General features: G+C 46.9%; 1 long non-coding RNA gene across 1 annotated transcript; it reads left to right on the top strand.

Annotated features, from left to right (window-relative positions):
• Positions 1-464: 464 nt before the first annotated feature.
• LOC105046426 (uncharacterized) lies at positions 465-1,826 on the top strand. The gene is made up of 3 exons (XR_832266.3): positions 465-798; positions 1,240-1,321; positions 1,480-1,826. It is a non-coding gene; the product is annotated as an uncharacterized lncRNA (long non-coding RNA).
• Positions 1,827-9,085: the final 7,259 nt, after the last annotated feature.

The following is a 9,085-nucleotide window of genomic DNA, read 5'->3' as shown; positions in this document are numbered from 1 at the left end:
GGTTCACTGCCAACTGGTGCAAGGAATAATTTCTCCTATCAGAGGGGACCCTGGGTCGCCATCAACCTTTCCCCCTTATCGGAAAATTGTTGGGACATATATGACGTTCAGGTTGTGTCCATTAGCAGGATGCTGGACGCCATCCAACCATCACTCCCTTGTCTTGTACCCAAAAAAAAAAAAAACGATCACTCTTATATAAAAAATTGGTGAATTGAGTGACTGGACGGGTGAACTCGATCATTTCTCAGATCTTTCGAGATCATGATAAGGGGAAATGGAGTAGGTTGTGCCAGCAAAGGATGACGGCATTCCTCACCCCTTTCTCCTTCCCACAGTAATTAGAGGAAAAAATAAATAAGAACCGAAATAAAGATGGGAAGTAAAGAATAAATAAAGCAAGCAAAGAAACCGACCCCTGCATCCGGCCCCCCTCGCAGGAATGTGCTATCCAAACCATTCCTTCTCACACACCGATTACTTCAACTGAAAGCGAGTCCTCCACGGCGCCACCACAATTTATTTCCCATTCGGTTCCTCTTTCTCAGTCTTTCTCCCTCCTTCCTCTTCCCTTCCCTCGGCCCCCTTGTTTTTATTATAAATAAATGCTCCGACCCCCAACTTTACGAACCCCTTCGGTTGCCCATCGTTTATATTTCCTGTGCTGCTAGCTGTCCCATACCCTTTACCGATCTTATTCTCTCTTCTCTTAAGCTCTCTATCCAGGTGGATCATAGTTTTGTACTTCTGCTTCTAAGATGAGCGATCCCAAGTATGCCTATCCTTATCCTGCTCAAGGTATGGATCCATCCTCTATCCCACTAATTTTTGGATAAATTAGGCCCCATTAATTGCAAGGGAAGCAACAGTTAAGTTCCTCTGGCTCGCACCTTTTTAGCTAAAGTTAAATGCTTGTGGGGGTTTTTTTCTTTGCTTGATTTTATTTTATTTTATTAGCATCTCCCTTCATCTTCCTGGCTCTACACATCTGGATTTTTTGAGTCCCATAAATAATCCAATTTTTTTAAAAAGAAAACATGCTTCGGTAGCTAGTTGTTTTTCTTTTCTTTTTTTTTTTTTTTCAATGTATGTAACTAATTGTAAACTATGTTGCTCTCGTCATCCCCAAAATTTTGGATGCTTTTTGGGGTTAATTCCACAAGTTTCTTTGCGTCTACTTTGAAATATATCGAGCAACAAGTTGACGCTTCTTTCTCCTAATTTTGTTATGGTTGCAAGGGTATTACCAAGGGCCCCCAGTGATGGCACCACCTCAGTACGCAGCTCCACCAAGAAGAGAGCTTGGATTTCTTGAGGGATGGTGTGTATTTCATCCGGTCTTCTCCTTTACTTTTACTTGAGCTCTTATCTCGATCTACAACTCCTTGTTTTATTTCTAAGTACTGGTCAGTGAAGTCATCCAACGACTGATTTTTCTGAGGAAAATTTACCTCATCTTCTTCTTTTGGTGCTGCGCAGTCTTGCTGCTCTGTGCTGCTGCTGCCTCATCGACGAGTGCTGCTGTGATCCATCCGTCATGTTTATCTGCTGATGACCTCGCTTCACCAGTTATATGGCCCTAAATAATGCTTCTTTTTTCTTTTCTTTTTCCTTTTCTTTTTTTTTTTTTTCCCAGTTTCCTTTGTATGTAAATATTGGATGCTAAGTTTGTTCTTATGTGTGGTAGTAGACTAATGTTATTCTTTTTTTTTTTTTTTTTATTTGAACGAAGATGAATGATGTTGTATGTAAATAAATATTTGCAGCCACCCGAATTATATCTGCGACCTCCCGTATCGTGTTGGAACTAAGATTAGATTATTGAATCTCTCTCTCTCTCTTTTTACTCTTTTATAGTTCTTTGAGATGGAAGTAGTATAATTCAAAATTGGATTTTTGATAATTGTTAACGATGATGGGTAGAGTAAGGGGGCAATGGACGGCAGGATCAAGAGAGAGGTGCGCTGGACGGCGATGAGATCGGAGTTAGATAATTTTTAGTTTCGCGGATGGTCAATGACCGGACCTGCTGCTGGGCGTGAGGAATGCCATTGGTTGTACGTGAGGAATGCCATTGGTTGTGGTTTGCACTTGTCATGAATCCTAGAGCAGGATCCTTGGCCATATGTCATAGTGTTAGGATTTGACGCCTCGAGATTCAGCCCACATTGAGCCCACAGTGAGGTTCGCGGCGAAAAACGGAGTCCAACGAGACCAAGATCACCTGAATCGGAGCTCGGATGGAGAAGATACGAGCTTTCGAAGATAGCACGAAAACCGAGGCGGCGGAGGACCGCCGGCGACCGGCGGCGGGCGGCAGCGGTGCGGCCGCAGGCGGCGGCGCGCGGGACGCGCGTCCCAGGCCCGCTGGCCCGCGTGGGACGCGGGACCCAGGCCCGGGCGGGACGCGGGACCCAGGCCCGCGCGGGACGCGCGTCCCAGGCCCAGGCCCGCGCGGGACGCGCGACCCAGGCCCAGGCCCGTGCGGGACGCGCGACCCAGCAGCCTGCTGGCCCATCCCTGGTCCACCGTGGACCGGGTGGTCCACGGCGCGGCCTGTGGACCGCGTGGACGTTTCCCACTCGATTCTCGCGGTCCACGGCTCTATTCCGTGGACCGAAGCGCGATCTAAGGGTCCAGAGAGCTCCCGGTGTTGATCGGACGGCTTGGGACGTGATTTGGCTTGATTAAGGATTCCTAATCACCCTCTAACCTATGTTTAAGCCTTTAAAAGGCCTGAGAACGAACAGAAGGTGTGTGATCGGGTTTTCTCGCCGCCGTACGAACCAGAGGAGAGAGAGAGGGGCGAGGGCGCTGTGAGAGAAGGAGCAGGAGGCTCCTGGACAGCGGTCGCCAGGCTCTTCAGGGGTTCAGGGGGGTCTCCAAGAGAGAGAGAGCTTTTGTGAGGAGAACTTCATGTGAGAGAGAATTGGGTGTACAAGGGTTGAGGGTGAGGTCTCCTCTTGTAAAATTTTCTTTTCATAGTGAAGTTTGCATGCCCCGTGGAGGCGAGCCCTTTTGTGGCTGATCCACGTATTTTGATTGTTTTTTCTTCTGTTTTGTTTCTTCTTTCTTCCTGCTGCATCGCGTGGTACTGAAAGGGTCTTGGGAGGTGGTGTCCTGGCCAGACATCCACCCAACAAGTGGTATCAGAGCAAGGTGGTACAAGGACGCAGATTGCAGTGGTGGTGAGCAAGACTGAAGATGGAGAAAACAGGAACAATCAAGATGGAGATCAACCAGTTTGATGGTAAGAGCAATTTCTCCTTGTGGCAGGCAAGGGTGAAGGACGTGCTCATCCAACAGGGGTTGATCGAAGCTCTCTTGTGCGATGAGAAACCGACCACCATGGAGGTGCAGGATTGGAAACGGCTACAGATGCAGGCGGTGAGTACCATCCGTATGTACCTGACGGATGAGGTGGTGATCCATGTGCTGAGCGAGACTTCCCCGACGGTGCTGTGGTCGAAGCTCGAGGAGTTGTACATGGCGAAGTCTCTCACCAACACACTTTTCCTCTGGAGGCAGTTTTACCAACTGCGGATGACTGAGGGACAGAGCGTGCAGGAGCATTTGAGCCACTTCCAGAAGATCCTCACCGACCTTCTCAGCGTTGGCGAGAACGTTGAGGAGAAGACCAGGGCGCTGGTTTTGCTGGCATCGCTTCCTTCTTCGTACGAGTCCTTGGTGACTGCTCTTCTAGTGGGGAAGAGCACTATCAAGATGGACGAGGTCACCGCGGCGATACTCCAGAACGATGTTCTCAGGAGGGAGAACCCAGCTTCGAGCTCAGGTGTCGATAGCTCAGCTTTGGTGGCTTCTGGAGGTGCAGGAGGCGGTAGACGGAGCGACAGGAGATCGCATCGAGGGCGGTCTAAGTCCAGGAGGGACTTGAGCAAAACCAGGTGTTACCGGTGTGAGGAGTTGGGGCATCTAGCTAGAGATTGCCCTCAACTGAAAAATCGGACGGTGGCTGCTGTAGCGACGGCCGGCAGCGATTCAGATGGAGATGTCCTGGAGATATCTGACGAGGTATCTACTTCTTCCCAGCAGTGGATATTAGATTCTGCATGCCCCTATCATGTGTGTTGCAGAGAGGAGCAGTTTGACTCCCTGGAGAACAGTGAGAGCACTGTATATCTGCCGAATGGATCGAGCTGTGCGATCAGAGGCATTGGGACGGTCAGCTGGAGGACACATGACGGTGCAGTGAGGAGATTGGGGGAGGTCCGATACATACCCGATTTCAGGCGGAATCTTATCTCACTTAGCAGACTGGATTCGAGAGGCTACAGGACGGTAGCTGGTGGAGGAATCCTGAGGGTGCTACGCGGCGATAGGATTGTGCTGGAGGGGAAGAAGGGGAGCAGAGGACATTATTACCTGGCAGGGAGCCCAATGCGAGGTGGAGCATCGGGAGCCAGGTGGAGCCCAGAGCGAGGTGGAGCTCCAGGAGGCGGATCGGGCACGAGACAAGAGACTCGGGAGGACGAGAGGCGACGTCGCAAGGTAAGATTCCTATTGCCGCAGGATGATGCCCCGAGCAGGTCTCAGGTCAGGAGGAGCACAGCATACGACGGAGATGGGATCGAGCAGCCTGGCTCGACTCCCATGTTTGCCCATCCATGATCAGCAGGCGATTGCCCCAGGGCATGGGGGCGAGGAGATCCAGAAGCTCTCGGAGTTTGGAGGAGGCCGAATATCGAGTCGAGGTGGAGATTGTTAGGATTTGACGCCTCGAGATTCAGCCCACATTGAGCCCACAGTGAGGTTCGCGGCGAAAAACGGAGTCCAACGAGACCAAGATCACCTGAATCGGAGCTCGGATGGAGAAGATACGAGCTTTCGAAGATAGCACGAAAACCGAGGCGGCGGAGGACCGCCGGCGACCGGCGGCGGGCGGCAGCGGCGCGGCCGCAGGCGGCGGCGCGCGGGACGCGCGTCCCAGGCCCGCTGGCCCGCGTGGGACGCGGGACCCAGGCCCGGGCGGGACGCGGGACCCAGGCCCGCGCGGGACGCGCGTCCCAGGCCCAGGCCCGCGCGGGACGCGCGACCCAGGCCCAGGCCCGTGCGGGACGCGCGACCCAGCAGCCTGCTGGCCCATCCCTGGTCCACCGTGGACCGGGTGGTCCACGGCGCGGCCTGTGGACCGCGTGGACGTTTCCCACTCGATTCTCGCGGTCCACGGCTCTATTCCGTGGACCGAAGCGCGATCTAAGGGTCCAGAGAGCTCCCGGTGTTGATCGGACGGCTTGGGACGTGATTTGGCTTGATTAAGGATTCCTAATCACCCTCTAACCTATGTTTAAGCCTTTAAAAGGCCTGAGAACGAACAGAAGGTGTGTGATCGGGTTTTCTCGCCGCCGTACGAACCAGAGGAGAGAGAGAGGGGCGAGGGCGCTGTGAGAGAAGGAGCAGGAGGCTCCTGGACAGCGGTCGCCAGGCTCTTCAGGGGTTCAGGGGGGTCTCCAAGAGAGAGAGAGCTTTTGTGAGGAGAACTTCATGTGAGAGAGAATTGGGTGTACAAGGGTTGAGGGTGAGGTCTCCTCTTGTAAAATTTTCTTTTCATAGTGAAGTTTGCATGCCCCGTGGAGGCGAGCCCTTTTGTGGCTGATCCACGTATTTTGATTGTTTTTTCTTCTGTTTTGTTTCTTCTTTCTTCCTGCTGCATCGCGTGGTACTGAAAGGGTCTTGGGAGGTGGTGTCCTGGCCAGACATCCACCCAACACATAGCTTCTGAATGCTTTCTTGTAGCTGCTTAGGTTGTATTTGATTGGAGGGAGTTGGATTCTGCTACGGAAATTAGAATTAAGTAATTTATTTTAACTATTTGATCGAAAAAAAAATTATTTTTATTTCGATCCTATAATATAATGGGAATGTTTTGATCTTTGTGAATCCATTATCTATTCTTTTAATATGCAAATTCAATGCATCATAAAACTAATTTATTCTTAAAGATATTTGCTATTACTTTTTGATGCGCACGCCTGTCAAACGGTCGTCGGAACAAATCATGTCTCGGTTCACGGAGTATTGTCCGCTTCGATTAGGTTCGGATGGGGAGCATTGTTCTGTGGTCCCTATCGGGGGTGAATCCTCCTAGTGTCACGCAGACGGTCTCACGGTTTTATTCTTATCTTCGACGGAAAAAGACGTTTCGTGAGGGAAGGTGTGTTCGTATCTTTTTTAAGCACATGCGCACATCAGAGTTAGTCCGATATGACAGTCTGTTCACAACACTCTTGAATGTAAATACAAGCATTTGGTATTATGCAATAATATTATGCTTTTGGGAGTGTTTGTTCACGTTTTACGCACATGGCAGGAAGTGGTAATGGTAACGGTAACAGGGCAACCACCAGGTAAAGGATATGTTAAAGCTAAAACCTTGGACCTTCGATTAAGCTCTGAGTTGAGGTATCACTTGCTCAAGATAATAGAATGATATTAAAGTAGAGCAAAAGATTGAAGGCCACCAAATCTAGTAGCATGATAGTCATGATTTAGGGAGAAAAAAAAAAGTCAACCTGTTTGAAATTTAGCAAGATTAACAGATAAAATAAGCTTCTTTCTTTGTTATTTATTTTTTGTTCGAAAAAGCTAAAATAAAATCTATTGTTAGAAGTAGAAGCAAAGTTAGAATTAAAATATTCATAGCAAAAAAATAATATCTCATATTTCAATTCCATGTGGGATAAAGGTGAGGTATATGTAAGCTTCAGCTGGAGTATTTACTGGGGTAGAACTTCGTCACTTAGCCGACTATTTCTCATTTTCGTCTTTCCGCCGATTGGGTGTGCGACGACTATCTCTCTTTTTTATTTTTATACCGACTAAGCTTTTATGATTTGAGCCAACTTAGATTGATGGAATTTGATCAAGTTGGCATTTGATAGACTTGATTCGACATACAATTGATGAATAGCCGATGAAACTTCGATATATAGCCAGTATTTGACCCATGACTTCTTCGGCATTCTGTTGATTATTTCTGAAGATTAAACGACAGTTACTCGATATGAGTATTAATCACATGCGATCGTGGGGCACGATAGTCGTCCATGATCTGTCTATTACTCGATCTTAATGACAGTTAATGAGATAACTGTTTAGTTAGTGTCAACTTTTACGTTCTGAATATTCAGGGATGAGAGTTATATAGTAACGATTTTTCTCGTTCTATATAAAACGGTAAACTATGGGAGATCAGATAGGTGAAATTAAATATGAGCTTTTGGGCTTTCGCTTTTTGATTTTCGATTGTTCTCTTTCTCCAGCTGACTTAAGCATCGAAGAATCTTTTATCGGTCAATTTTTGATAAAAAAAAATTATTTTATAGATTTTCTGCCATCTAGTATTCAGACGCAACAATCCAGCTCACCGTTGACGATCTCATCAGAGATTTGCAGCAACAGTACCTAAAGATATTCCATTGATGGATAAGAAGCCAGTAGCTATGACAAAATGAATGGATCAATGCATCTAGAAAACCGAAGTCAAGAGTGAGTTTGTTTGAACGTAGGATGAAGTAATTGAGAAGGAAGTAAAAAAGAATGCAAACAATAATCCACGGGAATCTGATAAATGCAAAATCGTCAACAATTGGCTTTATCAAGGTAGACTTTCTTTTTCACCCGACCAATCCCAATTCTAGTTGGGTGGATGCTATTTTCATATGTTATAGGTGATGGTTTGGACTCTCTGGACATAGATTGTGAAAATACAATCGGAAATTCTTCATTTGAATAAGTTAATTGAATAAGTGCACCAAGGTGCAGGCCATCTTCTTGCATGGTACTTGACTACCATACAACGATCGACATCCATTAAATTATCCAATGAATGATCGATTAGGTAAATTGATTACCTATAGCAATGCCAAACGGGTCTAAGATGATTCTGTGGTGAGGAGGTGACAGCTCTCTGAGTGGATTCTATTTGATCAATCCGGCTAAGGTGTGCTTAAGCGAGAAACAAAACTTTGGTATCTCAACTCTCTTTTTTTCGATTTAATCAATCACAACCATTGATGAATGGGCTCATATATATTTACGACTACTCCTAAGCCTGAATGCCTTGGCTATTGCTCCTCACGTGCATGAAGCTGCAAGTAGATGGAAAAATGTATAATTGGCAAATCTGCCACCTCGACATAAATTTCTATGCGAGCACCTTCATCGACAGCACAATTCAGCCTCATAAAATTTTTATGCTGGAGCCAAAAACGCAACGGCCACCGTCAAAAGAATGTGAACGCCGCTGGCTTGGTCTCCCCAGCCCATCTCCCCGGCGAGAAAGAGGAAAAGGGTGGAGAGACAAAGAGAGACACGGCGATGAACGTGGAGGAAGAAGTGGGTCGACTGAAGGAAGAGATACGGAGATTGGGTCAGCAACAACAGGATGGTTCATGTAAGGTATTATCCTTCCCATTCCCCAATTCCTGCCTTAGAATCTATGGATCTGGAGAGACCATTTGCGCAATGTGATATTGTATATCAGTTTGGGTTAAATCTCTTTTGGGATGGATGTTATTATGCCTATGATTGTATGAGGAACATCAGATGGGTTCTGATTAGGTTGTAGTGGGTGCATCTCCTCTCCTTTTTTTTTTTTTTTTTAAAAGCTGCTGTGGTCAATGCAAAGGCGGATCTAGGTGGTAAAAAATCACGAGGCGATGTGTCTCCCAATATTATTCATGTTTATATTTGATACCCGCTTCTCACCACCTATAACTGGTTGTTTGGGAAAACTAATAGGTGTTGTTGTGTTAAATCTCTTATAAAATGTGGATACAAGAACTAACATTTGTGAGGAATATAGTTCAAGGTGTTGGATCCGAGGGGAATCACTCCAAGATCTTGTCAATTGGATGAATACTTCCCCAGTTTTAAGAAATTTGCAAGACTGAATAACTTTCGAATGTTATTTTCCTTTTTCTGGTAGATGGAAAAACAAACATTCATGAAACAGAACGGACCTCCATCAGATAGCTACTGGGAAACTAAAGACAAGATTTTTATGTGCACAATTCTGGCCTTGAGAGATGGATGGGAGGAAAAAGAACAATTTTATTAGTGATAG

The sequence above is a fragment of the Elaeis guineensis genome, chromosome 6, assembly GCF_000442705.2.
Source record: "Elaeis guineensis isolate ETL-2024a chromosome 6, EG11, whole genome shotgun sequence".
Classification (NCBI taxonomy): Eukaryota; Viridiplantae; Streptophyta; class Magnoliopsida; order Arecales; family Arecaceae; genus Elaeis; species Elaeis guineensis.
The sequence above is the reverse complement of the archived record's forward strand: the minus strand, read 5'-3'. Positions and strand labels throughout refer to the sequence as shown.